Source organism: Condylura cristata, unplaced genomic scaffold, assembly GCF_000260355.1.
Source record: "Condylura cristata isolate star-nosed mole 26May11 unplaced genomic scaffold, ConCri1.0 scaffold00006, whole genome shotgun sequence".
NCBI lineage: Eukaryota > Metazoa > Chordata > Mammalia > Eulipotyphla > Talpidae > Condylura > Condylura cristata.
Window position 1 is genome coordinate 50,651,439 of NW_004567107.1, and position 17,729 is coordinate 50,669,167.

The 17,729-nt window shown below is 39.8% G+C and overlaps 1 pseudogene; it reads left to right on the top strand.

Annotated features, from left to right (window-relative positions):
• Nucleotides 1-16,994: 16,994 nt before the first annotated feature.
• Nucleotides 16,995-17,289, top strand: LOC101626926 (annotated as a pseudogene).
• The last annotated feature ends 440 nt before the right edge of the window (nucleotides 17,290-17,729 follow it).

Genomic DNA, 17,729 nt, shown 5'->3' on the forward strand with positions numbered 1-17,729 from the left:
AATCTTGGTCTCAAAATTTCTTAAGATTTTATATTAAGAGGACAGTCTTCTTCTCATTAGGAGAACAGGGAGAAAGCAGTTCTAAATGCAAGTGACTGAGACTCCCCTCCATGAATCAACCACCTTGAGGCTGTCTTGTAAGATGGGGAAAATGGCTATGCATCTGTGTTGGGGGGGGGAATTGTTGAGGAGGGGTGTAGATTGTATGTTTTGTGGTGAAGATGAGTTAAATAGTTGAATAAATATAGAACTCTGACGCTGAGAGCAATGTTCGCAGTGGCATGAAGCTATCATAATAAACTAAACATTGGAGAGAAAGATTTCCAACACTTGAGAGTAACTACTGATGGACAGTCATTTGATTGGGGGATGGTAGGAGAGTAGGCCAACCAAAAAGCTCGAAAATGCTTTTTTTTGTGTGTAAACAAATATTATAAGAGGCTGCCTCTTCTCTTAACACAGTATTAACTGAAACTAAACCCTTAGATGCATTTTTCAAGTTATAATACGAAAGAAACTTAGAGAAAAAGATATTTTCACAATGGATAGCATGTATAATAAGAATTTTATTATCAATAAAAATATGACCTAATGGGGCCCTCCCTGGTGGCGCAGCGGGTTAAAACACAGCACTGAGAAGCTCTAGCCACTTCTGCATGAGTTCGATTTCCGCCTGCCCCGGAGGTGACCACATGGAGTGGCAGACTTCTCCTGACCCGCCCGCTGCTCCCCTCAGCAGTGTACTTCGTTGATCTGCCTGTTCTGCTCCCCACTCTGTCTCTGGTGAAGCCTCTCGCAGCCCCTGGACCTCTGGCCGGTACCCCAGCTCGCATGCACAAATAAATAAATCTTAAAAAAAAAAATTACCTAAAACAAAATGTATCACTACATGTTATCTGTACTTCCCTATCTAGGAATGTTGCTTCCATTTTTTTTTTTTCCTTATCTGAAATGCCTTCCTAAAAGTCAGATCTCATGCCATCAGTCCTAGTTCTCCAATTTTTCCTAAACTTTTCAGTTAAAAGTCCTCTTCCTTTTCCTCTTTGAATTCAACTCTTATTTTTATCTCTTTATTCCTCTCTCACTTCCTTCATTGTATGATACTTATTACTCATACCACTCTAGGCTTCTCAGGATCAGAGACATTATTTATATACTCAGAATAACTTAAGCTAAGAGAAGCATAAAAAGTATTTGTTAGCTGAATGAACGAATGAATGAATGAACGAATGAATGAATGAATGAATGAATATAGTGACTCCCAATCCCCAAATCGGGTAACTTCTCCTTAGCAAGCCTTCTTATCAAGATGGAGTGTGATTCTCAAGTATCAGAACAATTATGAAATTGCTGCAGAACATCTCTGCCACTTGTGTTTATCTCCATGAGACAATAATGACAAAAACAGTTCAAGTGTATGTAATCTTTTCTATTTTGAAATTGCAATACTAAGTATTTTCTCTAGGTTTAAGTTTTATCCTCCCTAAAATAGAGATAACAATAATATCTACTTCCTAGAGATTTATTTAGACAATTAAATGTACCAAATATATTGCCTATGACCTGGAAGTCTTTGATGAGTGGTCATTTCTGTTCTCAATTAATTGATTTACTTTATGCAGAACTCAGTCCTTTTCCTTACTCTTAAACCCCATACACCTAAGCTGCATAAACAAAGAGTTTTACTCACATAAAGATCTTCATGTGCATAATAGACAAAGTGGAAGAAATTTCATGTTGGTCTCAGTCTGCTGATAGTGAGCTCACTGCCTACAAATGCCTGAGAAACTGAGTCCCAAGTCCTGGGTGCTTATGACTAAAGCCCCGTACAGGTCTTTCTCCCACTTCATCAGGGTTGAGGCTGTGTATCTCATCACCATTATAACATGCATCCAGGCAAGAAACCTGGGTACTTGGAAAAACAAGATTTATCACTCAGGTCTTCAAGGGCCCAATAATAGGTCCTAGGTGGAAAGAGAGGGAATGAGGGCAGGCCTGGGCTTCTGTCTTTATCAGGGATGAGGTGGAGTACCTGGGACTTTGCAGGTCACTAAATTGGTGAATATAACACAAAAGAGAAGAAACTAGGGATCAGGAAGGGAAAAACAGGGTCACCCATGTGGTCTAGATTACCTAGGGCTTGCTAAAAGGAACTGCATGCATGGCAGCGGCTTGGTTCCTTATCTAGTTGTTTAACTAGTAATGTGTCACATGCTAGCAATGTGTTTATTCAGTATTACTGTTTAGAATTGGATGCTTCAGCAATGAAAATATTAATGTCAGCCTTTTCCAGGATAGATTTCTATCACAGAAACTCTTAACATTTTATAAAATTGAATATTAGTTATACACCGGTCTTAAAAAACTCCTTCAATCCATTTCAGGCACCTCCAGCTTCACCTTCCATTATTTTGCTGAGCCTTTTCTCTACTCACTTTTCTGCAATCCCTCCATCTCCAAATTTCTGTTCACTTACATGGCACAAACGTTTCAGCCTCACTCTCTAGCCATAAAAGTCTTAGCCAAAACAAAAACCACTTTTCTCCTGAGAGAATTACTTTTTCTCAGCTTTTGATTTTAAAAACATTTATTTCACACCCAGTATATATTTTGGTAATTTTATTTGAAAAACAATTTTCACTATTAAATGGGGGGAGGGGTAATTTTAAAATATGGACAAATCCTGAAAATTAAAAAAAAAAAAAAAAGCACTGCAATGCTGCAATGTATCCCTGAAAAACTATATAGGGGGCCCTCCCTGGTGGCACAATGGGCTGGGCCTCAGTGCAAGCTAGCTACAGCCACTTCAGTGTGAGTCCAAACCCCACCCTGGAGGTGACCCACATGGCATACAGACCTCTCCTGTCTCACCCACTGCTCCCCTCAGCAGTGCACTTTGTCAATCTGCCTGTTCTGCTCCCCACTCTGTCTCTGGTAAATCCTTTCACCAATCCTGCACCACTGGCCTGTAACCCAGCTCTGCATGCATAAATAAATGAATCTAAAAAAAAAAAACCTTTAGGTAAGGTAAAAAGTTCCTTGAGAATGCCTAGCCACACTGATGTATACTCTTTGTTGAATCATATAACATGAAAAATCAGCAAAGGAATCAAGAAGGATGTCATTAATATGGCAAAGCTTTCAGATACTAACACAACATGTCAGCAAATATCTACAAACCAAATTAAAGTTCCCTAAAGCAGCAGTAATCACTTCAAAAGCTGTGAAGCCATGGGTTTGCCATTTTTTAAAAATAATATAATAGTTTATTTTTACATCATTTTGTGCCTTTTACCATCTCAGTTGTAATCCCCGTGGGCTTCCCATCACCAAATCACCCGAGTGCCATCACCATAGTCCAGTGCACTTCTCTCCCCCCACCGTTTGATCCCATTCCCTCCTCCACCCCTGTAAAATGTCTCTGGTATATAGTTGTTCATTATTATTATTTTTTTCTCCCCTGGTCCTTTATCCTACTGCTATGAGTGAAACCATCTGGTATTTTTCATTTTCTTTCCTTTTATTTCACTAGCATGATCTTTTCCATATCCATCCATGTTGTTGCAAAAGGCATGTGTTTATTTTTTTTTGGTTGCTGAGTAATATTCCATTTTGTATATGTACCACATCTTTTTAATCCAGTCATCTACTTTTCGGCATTTGGGTTGTTTCCATGTCTTTCCTATTGTAAGTAGAGCAGTAATAAACATGGGGGGGGGGGTGTAGTATGTTTTTGAATCAGTGTTTTTTGTTTTTTGGGTAGATGCCTAGAAGTGGGATTGCTGGGTCATATGGAAGCTCCATTTTTAGCATTCTGAGAAATCACCAAACAGTTTTCCATAGTGGTTATATTAGTTTGCATTCCCATCAGCAGGATCTGCCATTTTTTTTTAGAGCAGTAAAAGTACACTAGTGGACCCTTCTTGGTGGCACTGCGGGTTAAAGTGCAGCACTGCTAGCTAGCCGCAGCTGCTTCAGTGCAGTTTTATCCCCAGCCCCGGAGGTGATCCACATGGCATGGCAGACCTCTCTTGTCTCACCCACTGCTCCCCTCAGCAGTGTATTTAGTCAATCTGCCTGTTCTACTCCCTACTCTGTCTAGTGAATCCTCTTACCGCCCCTTCATCTCTGGACTATAACCCAGTTCGGTATGCACATGTAAATAAATCTTTAAAAAAAAAAAAAAGCACACTGATGTCAACTAATTCAACCCCCACACTTTACTGATGAGTAAACTATGCCACCACCTAATTGATAACACAGCTGAAACTACAGTCATATTTCCTGACTCTAAGAACATTCCACTGCCTGTGATATCAGGCTGTCACGTAGCCACTATCAAGTCAGGCCCCAATGAGCATGAGATGAGGCCTAAGAAGATTTAGTAGAGTACTGTGAAGGAGAGATGAGGTTTGGGGACAGAGAGAGATTTATTCAAGATATTACACCTTCTACCATATTTTGAGTGTTTAGGTCTCCCCAAAATTCCTATGTTGAAATCTGACCCCTAAAGTGATAGTGCTAGGAGGTGAGCCCTTTAGGGAATAACTGGGTCACAAGGGCAGAACACTGTTGAGTGGACTAGTGCCCTGACTTCACGGCTGAATTAGTGGTGGGAAGTCCACGATGATTACAACTGAGATGAAAAAAATGTACAAAATTAAGAATGATGTAAAATAAGTAAATAAATAAATAGATATTTTAAAAGAAAGAGAGAGAGACCACAGAGAGAAAGCTCCCCTTGCAGCTTCGGCCATGTGAAGCTACAGTGAACTTTACTTGATATTTGATCTTGGACTTTTCAATCTCTAGACGTGAGAGAAATCACTGCTTGTGTTTTATATACCACTTTATACCTGTCTGTGGTATTTTGCTATAGCAGCTCAAGTGACCATGACACATTCCTCAGCCTAAATTAATTAACCTATAAAAAGAAGCCTAATCCTCCCCTGAAGGGGCTATTCTGGGGACATTTTAAAATGTAACAATGCATATGAAATCTTTATCATAATGCCTGGAATATAGTAGACACAAAATGAACACTAGTATTCCCCTTATCTCAGTCACACCAGCATGCAAGTTAGATTCAAGGCCAAATAAAATCAAAAAACTAAGTAAGTGCCCATAGTTGAGAGACAATGAATTATGTAAGCATTTTTATTAGTGTATTTTATTAAGATAGGCTGGGTGTGTTTTTCATAGTGTCAGCTGGACAGTGAGTGAAGGAAATATACAGGCAGCTGTGCTCCAAGATTTGTGTTGAAGGAATGGTTCATGCCAGACATGGCCTGGTTTTCAGCCTGCACCTTCCTCCTTCTGGCTCCCCACTCATTTCCCAAGGGCAGACTCAGTCTTCTTCTAGTTTCCAGAAGCAGTCTTGTCCTAGGGCCAGATTGCTCAAATGACTCCAACTCTGCATTTAGTTGCCAGTCTAATCCTGACTGATTGCCCAAGTCTTAATGGTTGGGTGTCTGCCTGCTCTTCTACCTGATTCCCTGCCCACTGACCTGCTTTCTTCATTTCCCTTGCTTCCTTCTCATTGCTACCACACAGGCTTGGTTGAAAGCCCACTACCTTGTCACTGTAATCCCTTTTCCAGACAAAAACTATAATGGCTTCCTGGCACATCATGATTTCCCCAAAGGCCATGACTATGATATGCATTCTGGCCTTTAGTTATGCCTGAATGACTCAAGAGAAGAGATTGCTTACCTATCATATTCTTTCTTGAGAACTTTGAGAATTTAAACAGAAACACAAAATGGTAGGAGATGAGTCATCTGTGGTAATAATCAGGAGAAAAGCTCACAAGCTTTTTCTATTTCAGAGGACTAACCCTGTTGCCACCCTTCCTGAGACTTGATTATACTCACCCAGACAGATTTGAATGACTACCTAATTAACTCAGTGTATCCTGTTCCTAGTTCAGAACTTCTCTTTCAGTCAATTCACCATGCTACACCAAAACTGAAAGCACAACAATACACATAATATTTAACACAGATATTTGTCTCAGGTTTCCCATAGGTTCATATTTTAAACTTACTCCAGTGTAGAATTTCTTTGATCATATTCATTTTCTTGTCCATCCACTCACCTACCACTCACTAGACACTGTCCATGGTCCTGGGCTACAAAATAAACATCATACACTGTTGAAGGTAACTGCTGCACCAATAGATAATCCGTACAAAGGGCCAAGGCACAAATATGGGTTCATGAAAGCCAACAAGTATGTTTTAGAAAGGTGCTCAGGAAAGTAGCTAACATTCAACAAAGTTGCTAATGTTTAAAATTAACATTATAGAATAAAGATGAGGTCAGCAAGAAAAGAGGGTTATACTTTTTAAGAAAACAGCAAAAATGGCAAATTTGTTAATTATTCAACACTGCAAACTTATTTCTGAGATTTATTCCAGTAATGTATTTGTACATGTAACAAATGACTTATACATACGAGTAAACACGGTAGCACTGAAGAGTAAGAGATTAAAAATATGTAGAGATGGCCCTCCCTGGTGGCACAGCGGGTTAAAGCACTGCACTAAGAAGCTTAAGCATGAGTTTGATTCCCGCCTGCTCCAGAGGAGATCCACATGGCGAGGCAGACCTCTCCTGACCTGCCCACTGCTCCCCTCAACAATGTATTTCATCGATCTGCCTGCTCTGCTCCCTGCTCTGTCTCTGGTGAATCCTCTCACCCTCCGCATCTCTGGCCTGTACCCCAGTTCTATATGAATAAATAAATAAATCTTAAAAAAAAAATAGGTAGAGGTAACAAACACAAAGGCAAAAATCTTCAATAAAATCCTAGCAAGCCAAACTCAACAGTGCATCAAAAGGGTAATAGGGCCCTCCCTGGTGGCAAAGTGGGTTAAAGCACAGCACTAAGAAGCTAAAGCCACTTCAGCATGAGTTTGATCCCCACCTGCCTGGGAGGTGATCCACATGGCACGGCAGACCTTTCCTGACCTGCTTGCTGCTCTCCTCAGCAGTGTACTTCAGCAATCTGCCTGTTCTGCTCCCCACTCTGTCTCTGGTGAAGCTTCTCACCACCCCTGTACCTCTGGCTTGTACCCCAGTTCTATATGCATAAATAAATAAATTTTTTTTCAAAAAGATAATAAACAAGATCAACTGGGATTTATTCAAGGACACAAGGATGGTTCAACATCTGAAAATCAATTAATGTAAAAGCCACATATGACAAACCCGAAGTCAGTATCATTGTCAATGGTGAAAAACTGAAAGCCTTCCCTTTAAGATCTGGAACAAGACAAGGATGTCCACTCTTACCACTGATTTTCGGTATAATACTGGAAATCCTAATTAGAGGAATAAAGCAAGAGAAAGACATACAAGGAACACAAGTAGGGAAGGAAGTTAAACTATCACTATGTGCAGATAATATACAGAGAGAACTCTAAAAACTCCATAGAAAAACTGATTAAAACAATAAACCAGTTTAGTAGTCAGATACAAAATCAACCCACAAAAATCAGTAGTCTTCCTATATGCAAACAGTCAATCTGAGGAAGATAACAGTAAGAAAATCATCTATTTACAGACTCAGTGCAGTTCCAATAAAATTCTCAAAGGCATTCGCTAAAGAAATAGAAAAAACATAATGAAATTTATATGGAATCACAAAAAAAAACCTCAAATAGCCAAAGCTCTTCTGAATAAAAGGAAGGAGAATGGCAGTATTACACTCCCAGACTTCAATCTATATACTTCAAAGTGATAATAATTAAAACAACATGGTACCAGAACCACACAGACCAATGGAATCAAACTGAAAACCCAGAAGTAAAGCCATACATATGTGGTCCACTATCTATGTTAAAAGAGCAAAGAATATGCAATGAAGCGAGGATAGTCTCTTCAATAAATGGTGCTGGGAACACTGGGACCACTATATGCAAAAGAATGAAATTAGACTACTTCACACCATACCAAAAAAAAAACTTAAAATGGATAAGAATTGAATATGAGACCTGAAACCCTCAAATACATAGAAGACAGCTTAGGCAAAACATACACTTCAGAAACACCTTTGAGAACTCATCTCCAGAAGCAAAAAGAAAGAAGCAAAAGAAACAGGTGGAGTACATCAGACAATATACAAAACAAAGATATACCCTAGTTTTTGGGAGAGAACATTTGCACTGCACACAATTGATAGAGGAATGATATCAAAGATCTAATAGGGGTTCACATAACTCAACAAAAACAAAGTAAACAATCCAGTAAAAAATGGGCAGAAGAGCTAAAAAGACACTTATTCAAATAAGATATGCAAATAAACAACAGGTATGTGAAAAAAATGTCCAGCATCATTTATAATCAGGGAACTGCACATCAAAACCACAATGAGAAAACATCTCACACCATTGAGAATGACCTATATTTAAAAAAATGGCAACAACAAATGCTGGTGAGGATGTGGAGAAAAAGGAAACCTCTTATACTGCTGGTAGGAATGCAAACTGGTCTAACCACTGTGGAAAGCTGTGTAGAGAACCTTCAAACTACTAAAAACAGAGTTACCATCTGACTCAGCAATTCTACTGCTAGGAATTTAATCAAAGGACACAAAAACACTAATTCAAAAGGAAACCTGCACCCCTATGTTTATTGCAGCACTAGTTACAGTAGCTAAGATATTAAAACAACCTAAATGTCCAAAAACATATGACTGAATTAAGAAGATGGGGTATGTGTGTGTGTGTGTACACATATATACCCAATAAACCATTACTCAGCAATCAAAAAAATTAACCCAGGCCATTTGCAGCAACAAGGATGGAACTAGAAGAGATTATGCTCAGTGAAGTAAGTCAGAAGGACAAAGAAAAATATCAGATGATTTCACTTATAGGAGGAATAAGGGAAACCAAACAAAGGGTCAGAAAAAAAATTGACAAAAACTGCAGGCAAATTGTAGATCCAAGACATAGAGCAGGTGATGAGGAGAGTGAAGGAGAGGTTGAAACAGGGGAGGGAAGAGAGGAAAAGTACAAGGGACTCTGGTGATGGTTGACAGGGTGATGTAGTAGGAGACGATTCATGGGAACTACACCCAAGGGGAGAAGTCAAATATTGTATAAAAATGAACAATGATGGGGGAAAGGCAAAAGGTCCAATGACGTATGATAAACAACTCTGGGTGCTTTGGTGGTGGGTGTGAAGCTATTCCACTAAACCATATACAGTGTTGTAAATCCGTATCACCTCAATACAAACAAAGATATTAAAAATAACCTCTATGTAAATTAATGAGCACTGCTAAGTAGATATGATTAATTCACTTAATGGAAGAACACGCACCTATAAAAAAGAATGAGAAAGCTCTTTATGAAACCGGTCTATTTGAAAGAGGTTTAAGATACAATGTATATATGTTTTCAAAGAATACAGGGCAAAATTAACAGCAAAGTCCAATACTGGATCAGGAGACAATATTTTGAAGGGCTCTGAGTCAGAGACATGTTGGCAAAGAAAACAATAGGAGAATGCTTTGCATCACCTCCCTCTTATGTGGGCAGTAAAACCTTTAATAGCTGATTTTTTTGGCAGCAATTACATAATATGAGAATAGGCACCTTTAAAAACAGACCTGTGTGGAGATACAGCTGATGCAAAAGCAAAACACTGTTGCAGGGAAACCTGCTGTACAAATTTGGAAGCAGAATTTTTATTTCTTCTTATGTGGGTGTATGTATTCCATTTAAATAACATTCCTCCTGCCTTATTCCTGAAAGGATGTGACAATTTTTCAATGGAAAAAGAAAACAAATAAAAGTGCATGCCCTAAAGTCATCTTCCAATTTAAAAAAATTCCACTGAATTTCTGAACAATACAAGCCTCCCTTCTGGAGAGTATAAAATTCAAGTCTAAAAAAAAAGGTCTTTCTCCAGGCAATGAGCCAGTGAAAGTCATTACAATGGGCCTTTAAAAAATTTTTTTTCTCCATTCTTTGGAGTGTCTGTATAAACTGTTTTAAAAAAGATAAACAATAATCCCCTCTTAGACATTCCATGCTATCTGATTATTACGAAATTCACTCAGACACTCAAATAAAAAAAGATACAAGTAAATAAAATGAACCCTATTCAAATGAGAGTATCCTTTGAAAATATGCATTACCTGAGAAATCAGTGCTCAATTTAATAGTTTAAAAAAATTCTACTTTCAATTCAGCAAAAGATGACCAGATTTGGGGAGGACAGGTCATTCTATCAAAAATCAGAAGAATCTTTGTTTATGTAGACCGCTGTAATTTCTATTTGCCAAAACTGCCTCCCCTCTTTGGGGATTTCTCCCCTCCATTTTGCATCTAGTGGAACAGTCAAGCACAGCATCGAACACGTGGCCACCAGATAATCTAGATCTGGCTAAGTACAGTAACTCATTTCTCTTGCCCCGCCTGTGGTTCAAAGGAACAGACACTGTGCTGGGGTGGGGGTGGGGGGGAGTATGTATTCTAAGCAGAGTCAATTATCCTCTTATGGTGGTGTTATTCCAAGCTAGAGGAGAAGGGGCCCTGCCTTTCAGGTCACAAAAGCTGAGTTATAAACATGGGACAGCCAGCAGCCACAGAAACTCTATGTGCTTGTTAAAAAGTTTGGAAGCCTGTTCATATTTTTAAAAAATAATAAAAACATTAAGTTATTGACATTATGAGTGATTTATACATTTTTAGTGCTATTTTGATTTTCAGTTTTAAGAAACTAAGGATGATTAAGCTTGAGATGGTAAAGGACATAGGGCAACTTACAAACTTTGAACAGAATATTACAGATTGTATGGGGAAGACTTCACAGAACAAAGTTTAATTGAACCTTCAATGATCTAGGTAAACAGAGAAAAACAATGACAATATATTTTACAGAAAGGGATGCAGGCGAGATCAACCTGGCTAGAACAAGGGGTGAGTGTGAGCAGCAGGCAGGTAAGTGGACCCCAAAACATCAGCTTCATAACTTGAGTCTTGAGACTAAGTAGGAGAGGGACCCAAATGGTTTTGAGGGAGAAGCATAAGCATAAGTGTCTTTTTTTATTTAAAAAAAAAAAAGGGGGGGGAGAAAGAAAAAGACTTCTTTGGCCTAAGATTGAGGAGAGTGGGCAGAGTAAAGGAGCCTACAGGCAGCTGGATGCACACTAGACATATTGATATACCTAACCGGAGCCTAAGTGAACAAGCACCTTATGTGCCCCGACACCCCACACACCCATCACTGTAGCTACAACTGGTTAGATCAGAAGTGAAGATAGGAGAGGCTGTCTGAATGCTGACTAGTTACCTAGCTCAGTCTGACACGCAGGGCTTTTCCCAAACAGGCAAAAATGAGCCAATCCTCTCTTCTTTCATTCTGCACTGGCTGGGGCATCCAGAAGAAAGTTCCTTGTAGCTGCAGGAGCTTATCTGAAAGGTTATATAGATTAGACTGTGTATCAGGCACAGCCTTACTGATAAAATACAGGACAATTATATTTGAATTTCAGATCAACAGCAATAAAATCTGCTTAGAAGTATATCTCAGGGACTACTTGAGACTTATTTCTACTAAAAAGTTTGTTCATTTATAATTTATGTTTGAAATTCATACTTACATGGCTATCCCTTATTTTTCATTTGCTGAGTCTGGCAACCCTATGATGAGCTCTTTGCAGCATGTGAACATGAAGTCCATGGGGCAAAGCAGTGCAGATCTGTCCTTTTCTGCCTTGAGGCGGGCAGCCTGCTGACTCTAGTGCCAGGAGACTGCCCTGATACTGGAGGTGTGTCGCCTCTCCTCTTGTTGCTGGAGCCTCTCTAAGCAACAGGAGAGCAGCACTTGCTGCTCCCTCCTCACAGTCTTTGCTGCTCAGTCTTCCCTGACCAGATACACACTGTACTTACTGTGTGTGTGCATGAGGGACAGATATTCATCACTGAGAATGCAGGCTGTAGCTGCTGGATTTTATTCTTTGTTCTACTACATACCAGAGAAAGCCTTCCAGATTAGGAATTTCAAAGGAGGGAATTTAATGCAAATGTCCCTTCTCTCCCTTCATCTTCAAGCCCTGAGTGATACAGCCTCTCTTTGAAACTCCTTGTCATCTAGGGTACTCCCTCAAGAGCCCGCTGCATTCCCTCTAGCTCTCTCTCTCTTCATTGCATTATTTTTTATTGATATTGGTTTCATTAACATTCATTTAGGAAAATAGGTTCATACTTCCTCATTAACATTGATTTAGAGAAATAGGTTCATACCTCCTCAGATGTATGATGTCACCCAGATGTCACTATACCACGCCTACCCCACCAAAGCACCCATTGTCCACCACTATAGCTCATTGCCAGCTGTCTTTTGCAAGGACTTGCAAACTTGAGCACCTGGCTCATAGCTGGGAGGGTGAGAACAACCCTACAGCTGGGCCAACGATACACCTGACATTCTCAGATGTACCTAAAAAGCAAAGCACAGGTGAGTAGTGTTTCTCAGTTACAAAATCTAATTGCATGCAAAAGAATGATATTATTCCTGAAAATGTAATTAATCTGACAAGTTACAAAAAATGTACTCGTGTTGAGAAGGATTATTTCTTTTCTGGCTGACCTTGTCACCAAATGTATGCATGACTCTCTTTACCTCCCTGGGGGTGGCGCCAGCTCTGAATGGTCTTTATTATAAATCTCCTCTCCTCTAACTAACTAGAAGGGGAGAGTTCCCTTCACATTTAGCAGTCTACAGAAGGAGGCAGTGAGAACCATCTGACAGGACTTGAGTGGAACAGAAATGTACAACAGAAATTAAAAAATAATGGAAGAGAATAAAGTGTTGATTCCTAGTATCAGATCCCCAAACACTTTGGTTAACGTCTTCGACTTCAAAAAAGAATTCTCTGTATCCTCATATACATGACCACAGCTACCTTCATTACCCCAAAAGAGTTAGCAAGCTTCTATAAAGAGCCAGATAGTAAATATTGATATTTAAGGCTTTGCATTCCATGCAGTCTTCTTTAACTACTGACCTCTGCAAAAATAGTTCTAAACAGTATGAAAATGAGTGAGCATGACTGTGATCCAGTAAAACCTGATTTACAAAAATGAATGGCAATACCATTGTCCAGTAGAGACAACTAGGGCTTCTTGGACTCCTCCTGTCTGTGGGCTCTCTGTACATATGAAATTTAAAATTAGTTTGTTTTTATCCTATTAATCTGTCTTTTATCAGTGTAATTGGCATTTGGGAGAGAACATGTGGCTTGGGTATCTTGTGATTTGAGAAAGAAAGAAAGTGTTTAAAAAACACACAAGGACAGGCCTGGTGGTGCAGCGGGTTGAAGCACTGCACTAAGAAGCTTAAGCACTTCCGCATGAGTTCGATTCCCGCCTGCCCTGGAGGAGATCCACATGGCGTGGCAGACCCACATGGCATGGCAGACCTCTCCTGGCCCGCCCGCTGCTCCCCTCAGCAGTGTACTTCGTCGATCTGCCTGTTCTGCTCCCCACTCTGTCCCTGGTGAATCCTCTCACCCTCCGCATCTCTGGCCTGTACCCCAGTTCTGTATGAATAAATAAATAAATCTTTAAAAACAAACAAACAAACAAAAAAAACACAAGGACAGGGAGCATGTCAAAGGGACACATGAGGCCATCTGAAAGTGCTTCCAATAGCCAACCTGGGAAAATTTGAGCAACAAGATAAATAAGCAGTTGCTTTTAAATGGAGATATTTATTGTTACTTATGTACAGTCAAGGCTGAAAAGTCGGGAGACTACAGCCATTGAAAATATGGTCGTTACTCAGGAGTCCCAAAAGGAGGCTGTGATGCCAACGAGAAACACAAGTAGGCACCAGGTTTGTGTGGGCATGTAGACAAGAGTCTGCATTGTGGTTTCTGACAGAAGGAACAGGTGAGGCCATTGTAGGGCCTCTCCTTCGAGGTTCTTTTGCTAGTCTAACAATTACACTGATAAAAGACAGATTAATAGGATAAAAACAAACTAATTTTAAATTTCATATGTACAGAGAGCCCACAGACAGGAGGAGTCCAAAGGCGTTCAGCTAAGAGTGTGTAGGCCATCGTAAGCCAAGAAATGGAACAAGGGCCTGGAGCTTCAAAGGCAGAGGAAGATACCTGACACAGAGATAAGGAGGACAATGTTCAGTAATTAGGCATTTGTCCTGCAATACAGATATGTCACTAAAAAATACCACATTCAGAGCAAGGTCCCCCACTGAGATTCTTTCAGGTTGTTAAGAGATAACAAACGTTTCTCTTATTCCTTCAAGATCTCAATGGTTTTTAGCTCCAAATCAACTTCTCGCCAAAATGGCACGTCTTACAGAGGCTTGTTCTGAACACTTCCTAGGATAGGCAAGTCTAGGACTGGCTACTTTGGATACTTTCAGCAGTTCTGGAGAATGCAGGCTGTCCCTGGTGGTATGGAATCTGGCTAATAGGACTGAAGGGTAGTAGGAGTAGTATGAGAACCTGATGGAGGCAGTGGGGTGAAGACTTTGGATTGTTAGCATTTGAGAGACACACTCAAAGTATCTCTAGGAATTGACTCGTTCTGGGAGGAGCAATCTCTTCCAGAGTGAACAAGAGCCCAAAGTCAAAGCATCAAGAATATGTGGTTAACACCTCAGTAATCAATGATAACCTAGATAAATGAAGAATAGACAAATGTCCTTTGAGAAATTCCCAAAATTCCAGAACTATTCTCCACCACAGGGGGTGGAGCTTAATTCCGACCCCTTCCCACTTGAATGAGTTGTGCTTAGTGACTTGTTTCCTAACAGTAGTGTATAAAAACAGGGAAAGTCATATTACAGTGCAAAGATGCTTTTTTTTTTTTTTGAGATGGGGGTAGAATCACTGGTTATTTCATATCTGAACCCACAGGTCTAGCCTTAAACCATTTTTACTGCTTTCAGGATCTATTCCTCTGACATCAGTGAATGTCTCATAGAAGTACTATGGTAACTTACACAGATAAAAAAATGTTTTGTTGCAGAATCCCAAGAAGATGCCAGCCTCATGTAACAGGAAACAAATAATGTCCTGGTCCAAACTTCTCTTCATATCCACAGAACCTATAATCAAAAGGAACAGAATGTTTTCTGATTCTGTATCCTCTGCCAGTAGATTTTCTGGCTCTCTTTGCTAATCCAAGAATTTATCTTATAATAAATTTGATATTGTTCTTGGAAGAACTAATTTTCAAAAAATGCATTTATTTATGCATATAAGACCTGGAATACAGGCCAGAAGTACAGGGGCGGTGAGAGGATTCACCAGAGACAGAGTGGGGAGCAGAACAGGCAAACTGATGAGATACTCTACTAAGGGGAGCAGTAGCGTCTAGTGATCACCCCCATGGTGGGAAATCTAATTCTTGCTGCGAGGCTGCAGAAAGCTTCATAGTGCTCAGTTTTAACTGGTTGTGCCACCAGGGTATGCCCTGGAAGAACTAATTAACTAACTTTTACATATCAGTGGAACTGAATTGGTGGTGATGAGAGAACAAGGAACAGCAGAATATACCAAAGTAATTAGTGGAGGGGCAATTTAGGAATAAAAAGAAAGCGATTATGCAAATATATAGTAACAGTTTTCAGCCTTGAAAAGATTCATTGCTTACAATGGAAGAGGACATACATACAGGTTTTCCACCTCAGTTGTTATAATTCCTTATAATTAATGTCAGTTGTCTGAATGGATATAATTCTCACTCCTCACTAAAGGGTTGTTATTATTTTTCCAATTGCCTTTAAAACTAAGAGCATTTCTGCTGTCTTCCACATCACACCATCCTCTTTCTGTGCTTCCACTATGCCTTTTTTGGGCAATGGTCCCTGGCTTCAGAAAGCAATTCTCCACCTGAACACTTAATTTGCAGAGACACCAGGAACAATACCAATCGCCGGAGTTCCTGATCCTTTTGCAGACAAGAGCTGGCAGCTCTAATCTCCTGAAGACTTCCCATGTTTTAGGAGTAGGTGAAGATTACATATTTGCTCCTACCCCATCTCATTAGAAATATTAAAGGAGTTGGCTGTGGTAGCAGCCATTTCATAGTAGTTCTTGTGGGGAGATTCTTTGAATTTGATAAGAATGAATGACTTACAGAATCCCAAGGGAAGAAAGACCAAGCACACCATGATTGTCAAGTAAATTTAGTACTGAGATATGTTCCCCCATGAGTAGGTAGCTGGATAATCAATTGGCTTAAAAGATGACCCCAAAACAAGTTTGGTAATTCATCATCTTTTGAGATGATGGTTGAATGCAAAAGAGCCCTTTTAATTTCTATTTTTAAGATAAAGTTCACCAGTGTTTGAAACACAACTTCAAACCGAGAGTCCTGTGTGTATGTCACAAAGGTACATGTGGTAGTGTAACAGGGTGGTCCCTAGGAAAAGGGGAAGTTCCAGGTTCCCTGCTCCACCCAGGAGGGTGGAGCTGAGCAGAGAAAAAGGAGAGAAGAGAAGGAATGAAAAGAGAAGAAGATAAGGAAGCTGGATGGAGAACGAGAAGGAAACCTGAGAAAGCCACATGGAACAAGCACGTTTCTTCATCACATGCTCACTGTTCCATGTGGCTGCAAGTAGGAGGGGACAAGAAAGGTGATAGATGTCTTCATGGAAAGGATTTGATGCTTTTACACTGTTTTCTTGGGCTTTCTATCTTGAGGTGCCAGTTTTCACCAGTTATCTGCTGGGATGTCCACTCTTGGGCACTGGCTTTGACTCATAATGTGTCCTGGCTCTGCTTTTGCATTCTTGGAGCTGAGCTGGGTTTTTCTGATCATGGCGGTCAGTCGTATGGCCCAGTTCCCATGTCAACCTTATGATTTCCTTATCTATTCAAGTCTCCCAAATCTGTTTGCTGGTAAGGAGTAGGGCTTAGTATTTAACTTTGCTAAATGAACCCCTACATTGAAGGCTAACAAACAAAAGAAATGGGGTCTACATTTAGGCAGTGGAAGAGTATGGTTAGCAACATGAATAAAGATGCACAGATGTGAGCAGTGATTAACCACAAAATAGAAACTGGAGAAAGGGATCACCGCAAAAAGTTATGGGCAGCTAAATAAATTCAATGTCATGGGAAAGATCAATTGAAAGCATGCTGTAAAGAAGTGGTTAAAGAAAAATAACTAGAACATTACTTTTGATAACTTGGTAGCTGAAAGCACACCAAAAGGAAAAACTCTGGTTCCAGACTGTGTAAAAAAAGAGCTACAAAGAATAAGAACATTCCTTGCACAGTATGCTAGCCTTTAAGATAGAATTAGACTGTGTTGTTTGTGGTTTTATTTCTTAAAGTAAATGACATAAGTTAGGAATCATATTCCAAAATCAGTCCTTTCTTTGTATAATAGTATAAATGTTTTCAGTAATGCTGTGTACACTGGATACATGAATCAGTGTGTTATTTTAATATCTCATAAATGGGGGGGGAAGATGTCTGCTCTGTTATGCTCTAATCTACAGCTCTTTCTCAAATAAGCTGGCATCACCTCAGAACAAGACTGTCCCCAAGTGGTGTGGCATAACTGGAAATGATACTCAAAAAGATGGGACCAACAGAGTCAAAAAAAGATGAGCATAAGAATGAAGATGTGGGTGTTACAGGGGTCACCCAAAGGGAAACAAAATGGCCTAAACATGAGTATTCATCCACATCCTTACAACTCGGGTCAAGACTCAAGGGCAGGCACCCA